The sequence below is a fragment of the Ranitomeya variabilis genome, chromosome 6 (genome assembly GCF_051348905.1).
Source record: "Ranitomeya variabilis isolate aRanVar5 chromosome 6, aRanVar5.hap1, whole genome shotgun sequence".
NCBI classification, from domain to species: domain Eukaryota; kingdom Metazoa; phylum Chordata; class Amphibia; order Anura; family Dendrobatidae; genus Ranitomeya; species Ranitomeya variabilis.
This window is the reverse complement of record NC_135237.1, coordinates 442,752,427-442,769,046: the sequence shown is the minus strand read 5'-3', so window position 1 is coordinate 442,769,046 and position 16,620 is coordinate 442,752,427. Positions and strand designations below refer to the sequence as shown.

Below are 16,620 nucleotides of genomic sequence, written 5' to 3'. Positions count from 1 at the left end.
GCCTATACTACATGCACATTCACAGCACATATGCTATATAGTGCTCAGCTTAAATGAGTACACCCCCTTTAAAAAGTAAGCTTTGAATCAATATCTTATCGAAAAACAAAACTATTTCTAAAATGTTGACAAGTCTGGGATTCAATATTAGGGCTTCCCAGGGTCAGTCATCTATGAGTGGGGGCGCCATTTCCGCTGACCAGTAGGGTGCCAACCTCCACAGTCAGGCAGGATGCACAGCAGTAGGGTACAGAGGTAGTGAGGCCAAATTTTAATACACGAGCACTTTTTTTGTTATGCACATTGTTGTTTTTTTTGTCCGTGTATCTCACCCTGCCACAAACCTAGCTTATATATATAAGAATGAATATATATATATATATATATATATATATATATATATATATATATATATAATCAGTCATTAAGTCTGCCTATCTTTTCCTGTCTAGTATATGTGCTGTTTCAGATGTGACACCAGTATTAGGATTTATACTAGGGGACATAGGGTCAGCCGACGGTGAGTGGGGGCGCCGTTCTCGTATCTGTGTTTCGGGTGCCAACCTCCACTGATAGGTAGGCAGCACGTATAGGATTTGTTTGGCAGGGTTATCTAGAGTGCACGGTTGTGTGTTCTATGTGATTATCTGGTTGTATTTGTGGCATGGTTTTATTGGTATATAAATAAATAGTTATATTTTATCTGTGTCATCATTAGGTTATAAAGGTTTGCTGGTTATTTGAATATAGATTTTTTCTGACCTTTAATTGGCTGGCAGTACAGCCTAAGTGTTGTTGTAACACGACAATGACCCAAAACATACACCCAATGTCAGTAAGAACTATCTTCACTGTAAGGAAGAATAAGTAGTCCTGGAAGTGAAAATATGGATCTCACAAATCCTTGATCTCAATATGATCAAGGCAAATGGCGGTCACACTAAAAATTGATTTGATTTCGGATTGTCTTTTGTTCATTCACTTTACATTTTGTTAATTGATAAAAAAAATTAAAAGTTACCGTAATACTTCTATCTTTAAAATTGGACCTACATTTGTTTCTCACCTGATAATCTACTTTATATACAGAGAATGTACACTCTATTAAGTCTATGCTGCATACAGAAGCAAAAAGAAGAGAAGCCAGCACTGCTGAAGGTCAAAACGCAATATCCAAAGTGCACATGCACATAATAAATTCTGACTGCATTTCAAATATGAGATATTTAGCAAATAATTGATCAATTCTTTGAGCTACCCCGCCACTTCACGGCAATCTCATAATGGGGCAGTCCTAACTCTACGTTTTTTATTACATTGTGCCATTACGGCCTCCTAAATGTATTGAGAGTGAGAAAAAAAAAAAAAAAAAGGACAGACCACATTAAATAACATTACATGACAAACTGTACCTGGAGCATTGACAGAATCACTCCCTTAGTGCCAGGAAGGCGAGCGCGGATAGAGGCCGATCAGGTCCTGTGCGGACATATCAGATCTGGCCTCCACACTGCCAAACCAACACCAAAGGTAAAGGATGAAACTGGCTGAGGCACAGCTGCCTAATTAACTAGAGCCTGAGGCAGGGCAGGGCTGCTGTGTGTGTGTGCACAGCAGCCTATCAATCATAGTGAACCCAGACAGAATGGCGCATATGACCCAGCGTGCGCGCTAACAGTGGTGGTCAGCCACATACCAATACAGAAGCAAAAAGAAGAGAAGCCAGCACTGCTGAAGGTCAAAACGCAATATCCAAAGTGCACATGCACATAATAAATTCTGACTGCATTTCAAATATGAGATATTTAGCAAATAATTGATCAATTCTTTGAGCTACCCCGCCACTTCACGGCAATCTCATAATGGGGCAGTCCTAACTCTACGTTTTTTATTACATTGTGCCATTACGGCCTCCTAAATGTATTGAGAGTGAGAAAAAAAAAAAAAAAAAAAGGACAGACCACATTAAATAACATTACATGACAAACTGTACCTGGAGCATTGACAGAATCACTCCCCTAATGTCAGGAAGGCGAGCGCGGATAGAGGCCGATCAGGCTAAATACTGTATAAAATCTATACTATATACAATGTAGACTATATACAGACAATGAACACTAAATAATAAAGATGAAGCAAAGCTTTTGTATTTTCGGCGATTGTGCAATCATTTTCATTTTCTTCTGTTATTTACAGTGTACACTCTATACGATTTACTGTATAGCATATATAATGTACACTTTACACAATCTATTCTACTTACAATGTACACTATATACAATGTATAAAATATATGCAATCAATAGTATATGCAATATACACTATGTACAATGTACATTATACAGTTGTGTGAAAAAGTGTTTACCCCCTTACTGATTTGCTATTCTTTTGCCTGTTTGTCACACTAAAATATTTCAGATTACCAAACAAATTTAAATATTAGGCAAAGATAACACAAGTAAACACAAAATGCAGTTTTTAAAGGAAGGTCTTTATTATTAAGGAAAAAAGAAATCCAAACCTTCAGTGTCCTGTGTGAAAAAGTAAACCTAAACCTAATAACTGGTTGGGCCACCCTTATCTGTAACAACTGCAATTAAGCATTTGTGAATCGTATCTTAGGGGGATTCAGGCAGAGCCCCCCCCTGGACGCACTGCAGAAGCGCAGTGTGAACAGGGCTTAATATCCTATTGTGTGGAATTGTGCCGTCTACTATATTATTCCTCGCTGTCCCAGTATAGCAACCAGACACGGACAGCAGCCAGACACAGACCCCGGCCCGAAACGGACAGTGGCCAGACACGGACACCGGCCAGACAGGGACACCAGCCAGAAACGGGCAGGGGCCAGACACGGACACTGGCCAGACACGGACAGGGGCCAGACACGGACGCCGGCCAGAAACGGACAGGGGCCAGACACAGACAGGGGCCAGACATGGACACCGGCCAGAAACGGACAGGGGCCAGACACGGACAGAGGCCAGACACGGACAGAGGCCAGACACGGACACCGGCCAGACACGGACAGGTACCGGACACGGACAGGGGCCAGACACGGACACCGGCCAGACACGGACAGGGGCCAGACAAGGACACCAGCCAGACATGGACACCAGCCAGACACGGACAGGAGCCAGAAGACACTTTTTTTTTCTTAATAAATCTGTTGCTGTCGTCTTTCAGCGTTTCTTTCCCTATTCAAATGAATGGGACACAAAAATGCAAGTGAAAAAGCTGCACAAGTGCTGAATATTTCCTGCCAATACTCTAGATCAATCCGCAGCAAAAAATGGTGCTTGTGAACAGACACTACAGGGGTTTTCTGAGAATGTAAAAGTAATTAGCATGAAATGATAAAGCCCCTGCTTCTCCAGCACTGATGCTCTGGGGGTGTCCTCTAGTCTCAGCACTGGGCTGCAGGGGTCTTGTGGCCCGGGGGTCTCCGCTAGTCTTAGCACTGGGCTGCAGGGGTCTTGTGGCCCGGGGGTCTCCGCTAGTCTTAGCACTGGGCTGCAGTGGTCTTGTGGCTCCAGGGGGTCTCTGCCAGTCTCAGCACTGGGCTGCAGGGGTCTTGTGGCTCCAGGGGTCTCTGCCAGTCTTAGCACTGGGCTGCAGGGGTCTTGTGGCTTCACCCTATATTATAGCTGCAAAGTGAATAATGGCCATCAGGAACCCCGAACCATTGGCCACGGAGCCAGAGGGGATTTAGCAGAGTAGGTTGGGGGACATGTAGGACTTTTTTTTTTAAATCTCTTTTTATTCTGCTGTTTGTGAGGTAGGATGTAGAAAAAGACGGCAATTCTGCTAATGTTTTCTATTATGTGACTGCACGGCCCCTTCACACGACCTATCATGTTTTTCACAGATGCCACATGTGCCCTATTTTACCTACGGTGCTGCACTCATGTCCTTGTTTTCCCAGCAGCATGGATGACAAGGGCCAATACAAGTCTATGAGTCCGTGTAAACATGCTGTCCATGTGCTGTCCATGTGCCGTCCGTGTGCCATACGTGTTTACCATGGAAAGTATATGAGAAGCTTTATAATTTAATTTCCATTATCCATACCGGAAAAACATGGATGGCACATGGATGGCACAGTGATTGAAAACACGGGTGACACCGATATCGGTGTAACTTGTACGTGTTTTATATGAACATGGGGGCCCCACTTTGAATTTTGCCTAGGGCCCCAATTTGTCTAAAATCGGCCCTGTCTATACTATATACTGACAAACGTCATTTTAAATAATGTACAGTTTATACTGAAAATGCATACTGTGTACAATGTACACTATGCACAATATATACTATACAAAGACAGTGTACACTATATGCAGAAAATATATACTATATACAATCTATACTACATACAATGTACACTACATGCAATCTATAGTATATGCAATACACAATATCTACATATATATATATATATATAATGTAGACAATACACTATCTATTCTGTATATAATGTACACAATACTTTATGCAGATAATGCACACTGTATACATACAATGTACGCTATGCACAATCTATTCTATATAATGTACACAATACACTATACTTTATGAATATAAAGATATTGTACACTATATACATACAATGTACACGATGCACAATCTATTCTATATACAATGTACACTATACACAATCTATAGTACATACAATGTACATTATATAGAAACATCGTAAAATATATAAAAGATATTCTGTATAAAGACAATATATACAGACAATTTACCCTATATGCATTCTATACTACATACAATGTACAGTTGATATAGACAATGTACACTGTACAAAATCTATACTATATACAAACTACACTTTAAACATAATGTACAATATATAACAAACTATACTGTACAAAGGCAATATACAGTACACGGAGACGATGTGTACTATATACACAGAAAATTTACACTAATTACAGTAAGGGTACGCTGTACAAATGTATACTATGTACAGTGTACATTATACATAAGCAATGTACACTATATACAGTCTATACAAACTATACTAAATACACAGGGACAGTATAGAAGACTCACAAGTCTATCTCTTCCTTTGCTGTTTTTCCAAAAATTCCACGGAGTAAAGACGTTTTGACCATGTGACCATGATATCATCAAATGTTCTGCTACTTTTATAACATCAGAATCTGCACTGATAATGCAGGACTGCTATTATCAGTGCAGATTCTGTTTTTTAAGGCAGGTGGCCAAGGGACTTAACAGCCCATCAAGCTTCCTACAGTGGAAGTCCTGGGCAATTGACCAGTTTGCCCTTCCTCCCCTCACCTTCTAACAACGGCCCTGCATGAGCAGGAATACTGTGCGTTCCTCAGTTTGGGTACAGAGGTATATCCAAACTTGTAAAATTTTGGTTGGAAAATTACAGTACATCACTCTGTGGTGAGGTATAAATGTTGGATTTACGTAAACTGAAGTTAAGTTCTATAAATGTGGAGATAAAATCCTGAATGGAGCACGTTCAGTCATACTGACGCAGCCTGTGTTAGTTTTCTAAACATCTATTGGGATTAGCTGGGGAAACTGTATGACCTTAAATAAAAAGCAGCATACAGTAAGTCGATGGGAAGACATTGATCGCTGTCATGGTAACAGTTATCTTTTGAAGTTCGACACACTTTCCTCTGAATAAGATACCATTTTAGAAATCAGTCTGTAAATATTATCACAAAGTGATATCACAACTAGAAGGCTTACTATCCCCTTCTGAGGTTTTTCTATACTTTGTGAATATTAATAGCTGTAAAAACTACTGATGTGATGTTGCTGAAAGGTGATTGACAAGTTTCTGCTTTTTGTTGCATTAGCTGTATTTTTATATCTAATTCAAAGGATTTTGCATAATTATCCAGTAATTTTCTGATTTTACCTATCACATGCACACAAAGTTAAATCATTTGCAAATTAATTTGTCTATCTCAGGAATGGGAGGAATATGTTAACTGGTACATGTAGAGATTCTCTCATAGTGTTATTTAAAAGCCCTTTGGGACTATAAAATGTTCTTTTTTTGCTGCAACCTACTAATTTCTGACAGCTAAACCCCTTCCTTCTAATATGTCAACACTGTCCCTATGTTCTTCAGGCATGAATTTCTCATAGGCAGCGTAAAAACATTTCAACTGTATTTATCTATAAATTTACAAGGTTATATAAGGTTGCCACAAATTACAGGATCTATAAGGACATTGTTACACTTCTCTTTATATCTTAATATATTTCCAGTTAATAATAAGTGACAAAGGAACATAATTAGATTGTACCATCTTAGTAATAATAATTCACATGACTCCAGCTTTATTGTACAGTAGATATAAAAAAGTCTACACACTCCTGTGAAAATGCCAAGTTTTTGACTTGTAAAAAAATCATACAAGGAAGAATCATTTTAGGGCTTTTTTTCACCTTTAATGTAACCTAAAATCTGTTAAATTCCACACTGAAATCATTTTAAGGGAGGAATACAAAAATAATGTGTTTGCATAACACCCTCTTATTATTGGGGATGTAGTTATGTGCAGAATAATGCAATCACATTTAAACTGTTACAACACAGCAAAGAGATCTAATTTTTGATAGTTACGGTAATTTGTCCAAGGTATTAGATATACCATAGAACAGTGTTAAGACAGTCATCGAAAAGAGGCTTAAATTTGGCATAACAGTGACATTACCAAGAACTGGACATCTCTCCAAAATTAATGAAATGACAAGAAGAACATTGGTTGCCAAGAGGCCTAGAGTAACATTAAAGGAGCTGCAAGAATTTCTGGCAACTACTGGCAGTGTACTCCATGTGACCACAATCTCCCATAGCCTTCATATGTCTAGTGGGTGGGGTAGGGTGATAAGATGAAAGCCATTTTGCACAATGAAAACATCCAGGCTATGCTATATTTTACAACAACTTACATCACAGCTACCAAAAGCATATAGGAAAACATGTTGCTGTTTGAAGTTGAATTATATGTTCATAATTTCAAAAGGTATGTTCATAGCATTGGCAACACTGCACATCATCAAAAGAACACCATACCCACAGTGAAGCCTGGTGGAGGCAGCATTATGATTTGGCTCTTTGGCAGCTGGAACTGAGGCTTTAGTCAAGTTGGAGGGAATTATGAACAGTTACAAACAGCAGTCAATTTTGCATCAAAACTTTCAGACCTCTGCTAAAAAGCTGAAGATGAAAAGGAATTTCACCTTTCAGCACGACAGTGACCCTAAGCATACCAACATCAACAAAAAAAATGGCTTAATCAGAACAAGATTGAAGTTTTGAAATGGCCCAGCCGCAGCCCAGACCTGAATCCAATTGAAAATCTGTGAGTTGACATGAAGAGTTTATATTGTTTTTCAATCTGCGCATGCACCGCCCATCGTTCCCAGAGAACGAGCGCGGGAGCATGCAGAAGAGGAGGTTGTGCAGAAGAGGAGACCGTAAACATCTCGCTGGTCCTCGGGGCACAGTGGGAGGCGCAGATTGAGAATTAGTATATACTTTTAGATGTGACCGTGCATGCACAGCCGCCAGCATTTTGTGGCTGACGTAGTTGTTTTGAGACAAAATAAAGTCCTGTACAGACCCGATATTTAAAATAGGAGGCAGGTCACTGATGGATTAGTAACAAATAAAGCTGCACTCTGTAACACTATAGCATGCAAACATGTAATATATGAAATTGTAATTGCATTACTGCTCAAGAAAATAGGTTAAAATGAAGGTATTTAGCACATAAATTGGCCAATTCATGTGTGCCCAGCAGCCAACGACAAGGCGATTCTCTTTGCCAGAGCAACAAGAAAAGAGACTGCCATAGATCCGCCTCGATGCATGAAGACATGATTCTAGCAAAACTTTAAACATTCAGTACACAAGAGCCACAAAACTGATTTAGTCACCGCAAGTATCATTTTAATCAGTTATTATAGCACTAATATGGTCCTGTCTGTAGTTTATACAGCAAAATCCTGCTGACAGATTTTCTTTAAGGGTGTGCGTATTTATGAAATCACATTAGTTTAGTTCTTTAAATTGATTTTTCTACGCTGAAAGATTTCAGTTTATTTTTCAATTGAATTGTATAGATTGTGGGTGGCATTACAATGCCATTTCACAGAGGTGTGTAGACATTTTTCATACACTGTCGAACACAATTGACAATTGGATATGGTTTCCTTTTCCAAAATGCATGCAGCCTCAAATTTCTATTCCGCATGCAGAGAGAGATAGCTATCTTATATATATACAGTGGGGCAAAAAAGTATTTAGTCAGTCAGCAGTAGTGCAAGTTCCACCACTTAAAAAGATGAGAGGCGTCTGTAATTTACATCATAGGTAGACCTCAACTATGGGAGACAAACTGAGACAAAAAAATCCAGAAAATCACATTGTCTGTTTTTTTATCATTTTATGTGCATATTATGGTGGAAAATAAGTATTTGGTCAGAAACAAAATTTCATCTCAATACTTTGTAATATATCCTTTGTTGGCAATGACAGAGGTCAAACGTTTTCTGTAAGTCTTCACAAGGTTGCCACACACTGTTGTTGGTATGTTGGCCCATTCCTCCATGCAGATCTCCTCTAGAGCAGTGATGTTTTTGGCTTTTCGCTTGGCAACACGGACTTTCAACTCCCTCCAAAGGTTTTCTATAGGGTTGAGATCTGGAGACTGGCTAGGCCACTCCAGGACCTTGAAATGCTTCTTACGAAGCCACTCCTTCGTTGCCCTGGCGGTGTGCTTTGAATCATTGTCATGTTGAAAGACCCAGCCACGTTTCATCTTCAATGCCCTTGCTGATGGAAGGAGGTTTGCACTCAAAATCTCACGATACATGGCCCCATTCATTCTTTCATGTACCCGGATCAGTCGTCCTGGCCCCTTTGCAGAGAAACAGCCCCAAAGCATGATGTTTCCACCACCATACTTTACAGTAGGTATGGTGTTTGATGGATGCAACTCAGTATTCTTTTTCCTCCAAACACGACAAGTTGTGTTTCTACCAAACAGTTCCAGTTTGGTTTCATCAGACCATAGGACATTCTCCCAAAACTCCTCTGGATCATCCAAATGCTCTCTAGCAAACTTCAGACGGGCCCGGACATGTACTGGCTTAAGCAGTGGGACACGTCTGGCACTGCAGGATCTGAGTCCATGGTGGCGTAGTGTGTTACTTATGGTAGGCCTTGTTACATTGGTCCCAGCTCTCTGCAGTTCATTCACTAGGTCCCCCCGCGTGGTTCTGGGATTTTTGCTCACCGTTCTTGTGATCATTCTGACCCCACGGGGTGGGATTTTGCGTGGAGCCCCAGATCGAGGGAGATTATCAGTGGTCTTGAATGTCTTCTATTTTCTAATTATTGCTCCCACTGTTGATTTCTTCACTCCAAGCTGGTTGGCTATTGCAGATTCAGTCTTCCCAGCCTGGTGCAGGGCTACAATTTTGTTTCTGGTGTCCTTTGACAGCTCTTTGGTCTTCACCATAGTGGAGTTAGGAGTCAGACTGTTTGAGGGTGTGCACAGGTGTCTTTTTATACTGATAACAAGTTTAAACAGGTGCCATTACTACAGGTAATGAGTGGAGGAAAGAGGAGACTCTTAAAGAAGAAGTTACAGGTCTGTGAGAGCCAGAAATCTTGATTGTTTGTTTCTGACCAAATACTTATTTTCCACCATAATATGCAAATAAAATGATAAAAAAACAGACAGTGTGATTTTCTGGATTTTTTTGTCTCAGTTTGCCTCCCATAGTTGAGGTCTACCTATGATGTAAATTACAGACGCCTCTCATCTTTTTAAGTGGTGGAACTTGCACTATTGCTGACTGACTAAATACTTTTTTGCCCCACTGTATATGGCCAGGACGGATACAACTCTAGTTTTATGGCACATCATAATCATCTCTAAATAAAAACATATTGGACATTGGTCAATGACAATGACACAAGTGATAAGCATATGTTAGAAAATATGGTGACCATTTATTTGCCATAAATCAAGATAAACCATAGATGAAGACCATGTGACTGCAATAAGGCTCTTGAAGAAAGGGGGGCAAGAGAGGATGAAACAAACCAAGGCCCTAAGCCCAGGACTATATTAATGGGACCCACGGTGACTTGGTTATGAGACCCCTCTCCTCTAAGTGCACCACTTCTTACATATCTAAGCATCCTTTGTAATCGTGTTTTCTGTTGAAGATAGCATGTCCTTCTAGAGTGAGCTCACATTCAGGCCGTACAAGAAAGCACATGTCAGACATCATTTTCCAGTGCCATTTCTTGTCAATGCTGACATATTATAGGAACATATGCATGGTGCCTAAGGCTATTCTCATTTTTGTTAATCATCATTAGGTCTCATTTGCATTTATGCAAATCTCCAGTTTGTCCACTTTACATCTAATTCTATAAAATTTGCATTATCGCAGTATAAACCGTTTTGGCATCTTTACATATTTCTCAGTACATGTGATATTGTACATTATTCTGTATGTAGATCTGATATACATGGCATTGCAGCAGGTGAAATAAAGGATTGTTCCCCGAACAACGGCCCTGTCTCCTCATAGGTTTGATTTTGGCCTTAATCTCGATCAGTGTTTCCCAAACCCCGTCCTCATAGCCCCCGACAGCTCATGATATCAGGATTTCCTTAGTGTGGCACAGGGGATGGAATTATTATGAAGGCTTCAGAACTTGCTACAGGTTCCCTCACCTGCACCATACTAAGGAAATCCTGAAAACATGATGTGTTGGGGGCCGTGAGGACTGGAGTTGGGGAACATTGATCTAGGATCATAGTCTGGATTTGATGGATTTCTGTCTTTTTTAGCTTTATTAATAATGTAACTAATATAGTGTATACCAGTCCGAGCAGTCAGTCCATTATGTAATGTGGGTTTCTGCCAGTTTAAAATACACTCACTTTGTTATTACAGTTCCCTAATTGCAAATTAAAAGGCGGCATGGCTTCCACATCTCTGTGATCATTTATACAGAGAATGGAAATTAAATCACTAATTATAACATGCAGGTAGAACAAAACCAATTAAAAAAAGGGTGGTAAAATGATTCCCCGATTTTTTTTATTTCTACCAAATATATCTAGAACCCCAGTACTGTAGGTTATTAGTACAGACTGTCCTGTATGGGTCGCATATCACGTGATACTAATTTCAGAATTACAATGATACTAATTTGTAAATACAATCTGACAAAGGCCCACATCGGACTCAAACTTTGCTCAATAATTTGAAAAGTTAATTTTTTTCTCAATTGGATGACACATATGTAATATCATATTTAACTGTCTATTAGGGCTCATGCAGATGAGTGTATTTTCTCTTATCCAAGAGAATAGGGTCGATTATGTGAATCACACTCTGATCCAACTCAGAGTGTGAGCATAGCGTGCTTCAATTCTCTCGGATGAGGAGAAGATGAAGAAAAATATTTCTCAATCTTCTCCATTCTGTCAGACGGTAGAAATCTTACTGCACTTAGATGTCATCCGAGTGCAGTCCAATGTTTTTCACACACTCATTGACTTGCATGGCTGAGTGTAATCCGAATATAAGATCAAACTCGGGCATGCTGCGATTTTTTTCCTCGGACAGACTCAGTACGAGGAAAAAAGAGGACGGCCCTACAGAGTAACATTTGTCTGAGTGTGATCTGATGTTTTGTTGGATCGTACTTGGTACAGAGGTACAGAAGCCGAGGAAGTGGTCACTAGTGTACATCACATGACTGCAGCCATATTATATTAAGAGGATGTCACACCTTTGGGTACATTTTGTAACTTAAATATAGTTATTTGGGATAAAAAAAACTTTTTGCAACTAGATTTTATTAAAGATTTTGCACCATTTGGTTTTTGCAGGCTTTTTGTTTCTCTGCCCATTACAGGCTAGAGAATCAATAAAAGGGGTTGTATGATCCAGTCCGATAGGTCTGCAGTAACTGTGTGTGACTGTATACTTATTAATCCCCCCAGGGCACACAGTTTGTGCGGCGGAGAATTGCTGTAGTCAGGACCAGAGGGTATGTATGTGTTATGCATACTCCTGGTCAGTGAGCGTGGCCTCGGTCTCCATACACTTGCATGGAGCGAGGCCGCACCCTGTCTAATGATGCCGCCAACCAGTGGGTGTATATGTAGCGAGGCTGTGCCCTGTCTAGTGATGCCACCGACCAGTGGGTGTGTTTGGAGCGAGGCCGCACCCTGTCTAGTGATGCCGCCGACCACTGGGTTTGTATGGAGCGAGGCCACAACTGTCCAGGAGTATGTATAAGTCCGGGATCACACATACGCGAGATATGGCCGAGTCTCGCAGGTGAAAACCCAGCTCTGACGTCGGCACTCCAAAACGGAGCATGCAACTCCATGTATCGCTGTGCGGCTGCACGCTCCGCTCCGGAGTGCCAGCGCCAGAGCTGGGTTTTCACTTGCGAGACTTGACTGTATCTCGCGTATGTGTGATCCTGGCCTAACTCATACATACCTTCCGGTCTCCTCAGCACACAGTGCAGGGGATTCATAAGTCTGCAGTCACACAGATTGACTTATCGGCTTGGACTGGACAACCCCTTTAACAAAGAATCTATCAGTGAGTTTGATTTGATGGGGAGTTTGTATTTCTTTTACTGGTCTATTTCTGAGCTCTAATCAGCTAATTTGTGAACACATCAAAGTTCAGCTTGATTTAAAGGGATTGTCCACTACTAGGTCAACCTCTTCTTCATCTAAATGTTTGGCGCCAATAAAATAAAAACGCTTATACTCACCTCCGGTCCTAGCGCTGTTCCAGCAATGTTGTCACTCATGTTCCTGGGGCTCTCATGCAGTTGTTATGACACATAAGCCTGGCACCCGATCACGCTGGTGTCCCTGTCTCCACCGTCCGCCACAGCCCTGACATCTTCTTGATGTTTGATTAGTGATGACTCGAGTGAATACACTCGTTACTTGAGATTTCCCGAGCACGCTCGTGTGTCCTCCAAGTATTTGTTAGGCCAGTCTCACACAACCGGAGAAATCGGTACCGGAGTTATCCGTGTCCGTGTGCTCACGTGGCACATCAGTGTGGCACACGTGCGGCAGCCGTGTGCTGCCCGTGTCCCACCTGAGGACCACACGGTCCGTGCAGGAGAGACAGCGCTACAGTAAGCGCTGTCCCCTGCGTGTGGTGCTGAAGGCAGCATTCATCCCTTCTGTCCTGCTCGGCTGAAAGCAGCGCTTGCAGAACAGCAGAGATGAAAAATGATGTTTTTTTTTCCTTTACCTTCCCTATGGGAGGTGGAGCCACATATTCATCACTGTAATGAGCGGTACCACGTGTGCGCTCACACAGGACAAGCTGCCGGCGCTGAGAGGTGAGAGGAGGCATCGCAGGAGCTGGGTGAGTATTTCTCTGCAAGCGGGCGGGCGCACAGGGGGTGGGAGGCGGGAGGTGACCCCAAACTTTATTTTAAACAACAAAAAAAAAATATTAACCTTGATTTTTCATTCCTTCTCTCCAGCGAACGCTGCTGGGGAGAAGGAATGAATGCCGCCTTCAGCACCAAAAGCAGGGGACAGCGCTTAACTGTAGTGCTGTTTCTCCTGCGGCGGTACGTGCACACGGAGGAGAGTGCACACTGTTCTCCGTGTGCACGTGTGCGGGACGCTTTGCGGACCGTGCTGATGGAGAAACGCGGACATGGCTCCGTGTTTTGCACACGGACACACGGTCTGTGAAAAAACGCTGACATGTGCAGAGACACATTTATTTTAATGTGTCTACGTGAGTCAGTGTCTCCAGTACGTGAGGAAACTGTCACCACATGTACCGGAGCCACTGACGTGTGAAACCGGCCTTAGTGCTCGGAGATTTAGTTTTCATCGCCGCAGCTGAATGATTTACATCTGTTAGCCAGCTTGATTACATGTGGGGATTCCCTAGCAACCAGGCAACCCCCACATGTACTTATGCTGGCTAACAGATGTAAATCATTCAGCTGCAGCGATGAAAACTAAATCTTCGAGCACTAAAAAATACTCGGAGGACCCCCGAGCATGCTCGAGAAATCTCGGGTAACGAGTATATTCGCTCATCACTATGTGTGATTTGTCTGAAGGTGGGGCGGTAATGTCAGTGCTGATTGGGCGCCAGGCTCATGTGTCATAACAACCGCACAAGAGCCCTGGAACGTGAGCGAGTGCCAACACCTCTGGAACGGCATGGGGGGCGAGTATAAGCTTTTTTATTTTAGCAGGTCCAAGTGTAAGGTATGAGAATGGGGTTGTCCATGTGGTGGGTTAAATATGTTCTATGGTCATAAATAATCACAGAAGAGTTCACAAGAAAAACAAATAAAAGAGTTACAAAATAGGCTTCTTTCACACTAGCGTCGGGCTCGGCCCGTCGCAGAGCGTCGGGCCGAGGTTACCGACGCTAGCGTTGTCTCCGCCGCACAACGGGGGCAGCGGATGCATTTTTCCAGCGCATCCGCTGCCCCATTGTGAGGTGCGGGGAGGTGGGGGCAGAGTTCCGGCCGCGCATGCGCGGTCGGAAAAAGCGGACCGTCGGCAGCAAAAAAGTTACATGTAACGTTTTTTGCGGCCGATGGTCCGCCACAGCACGGCGCAACCGTCGCGCGACGGTTGCGACGTGTGTCAATCCGTCGCAATGCGTCGCTAATGTTAGTCAATGGAGAAAAAACGCATCCTGCAAGCACTTTTGCAGGATGCGTTTTTTTCTGCAAAACGACGCATTGTGACGGATTGCAGTTAACGCTAGTGTGAAAGAAGCCATACCCATCAGAACCAGCTCACTGGCAGATTCTTTCTTAACTCATCCTACAGCCAGCAATGTGAATGGAAGCAAATGCTGCAAAAGATAAATGGTGCAAAATGTTTACTAAAACCAAGTTTAAAAAATTATTTTTAGCCCAAAAAGGAGGGGTGTAAATTCTTTGGATGTGGGGGACACGGTATCCAATGTCAAAGCACTAGATCCGTGGGCAGCGAGGGGCTGGAACCCGGATGCTGCAGTAAAAAATGAAGGGGGATTTTTAGAGTTTTCTATGCAAGTATATACCAGTTTCCAGAGATTGCAGTAGAAAGTGGCCAATTCTTTATACATTATATAATAAAAACTTCTGCAACTTTCTTATCTCAATTCACTGTCAGCAGTCATTGAAGAAACCTGAGAACCTCTACATAGACCTTTGGGTCAGGTGAATTATGTGTGACTACAATTATTACAAACTCTCCGCTTTTTGCCTATAGATTTAAACAATACTGCTCCCATATATTCACAATAATAGGAGATCATTCCATAGCATTTCTATATAAAAAGATCATGATTTAATTACCGTATATACTCGAGTATAAGCCGACCCGAGTATAAGCCGACCCCCCTAATTTTGCCACAAAAAACTGGGAAAACTTATTGACTCGAGTATAAGCCTAGGGTGGAAAATGCAGCAGCTACCGGTGAATTTCAAAAATAAAAATAGATGCTCCATACTGTTCATTATGGCCCCATAGCTGTGCCATATAGTGCTCTGCACCATTATTGCCCCATAGCTGTGCCATATAGTGCTCTGCACCGTTCATTATTGCCCCATAGCTGTGCCATATAGTGCTCTGCACCATTATTGCCCCATAGCTGTGCCATACAGTGCTCTGCACCATTATTGCCCCATAGCTGTGCCATATAGTGCTCCGCACCGTCCATTATTGCCCCATAGCTGTGCCATACAGTGCTCTGCACCATTATTGCCCCATAGCTGTGCCATACAGTGCTCTGCACCATTATTGCCCCATAGCTGTGCCATACAGTGCTCTGCACCATTATTGCCTCATAGCTGTGCCATATAGTGCTCTGCACCGTCCATAATTGCCCCATAGCTGTGCCATACAGTGCTCTGCACCATTATTGCCCCATAGCTGTGCCATACAGTGCTCTGCACCATTATTGCCCCATAGCTGTGCCATACAGTGCTCTGCACCATTATTGCCCCATAGCTGTGCCATATAGTGCTCTGCACCATTATTGCCCCATAGCTGTGCCATACAGTGCTCTGCACCATTATTGCCCCATAGCTGTGCCATATAGTGCTCTGCACCGTCCATTATTGCCCCATAGCTGTGCCATATAGTGCTCTGCACCGTCCATTATTGCCCCATAGCTGTGCCATATAGTGCTCTGCACCGTCCATTATTGCCCCATAGCTGTGCTGCTGCTGCTGCAATAAAAATAATAAAACACATACTCACCTCTCTTGCAGCTCCTCGGCGCCATCTTCCCGGCGTCTCTCTGCACTGACTGATCAGGCAGAGGGCGGCGCGCACACTATATGCGTCATCGCGCCCTCTGACCTGCACAGTCAGTGAGGAGAGAGAGACGCCGGGAAGATGGAGACAGCGCCCGGCGTGTGGAACGCGGACAGGTGACTATGTAATACTTACCTGCTCCCGGCGTCCCGCTCCTTCCCCCTGCCTGTCTTCGGTGCCGCAGCCTCTTTCTCTATCAGCGGTCACCGGCACCGCTTCATTAGAGAAATGAATAGGCGGCTCCGCCCCTATG

General features: G+C 42.6%; 1 protein-coding gene across 5 annotated transcripts in view; it reads left to right on the top strand.

Annotated features, from left to right (window-relative positions):
- NOL4 (nucleolar protein 4) overlaps window positions 1-16,620 on the top strand; it is a 458,727-nt gene that overhangs the window by 290,247 nt on the left and 151,860 nt on the right. The gene's annotated exons all lie outside the window — the stretch shown is intronic.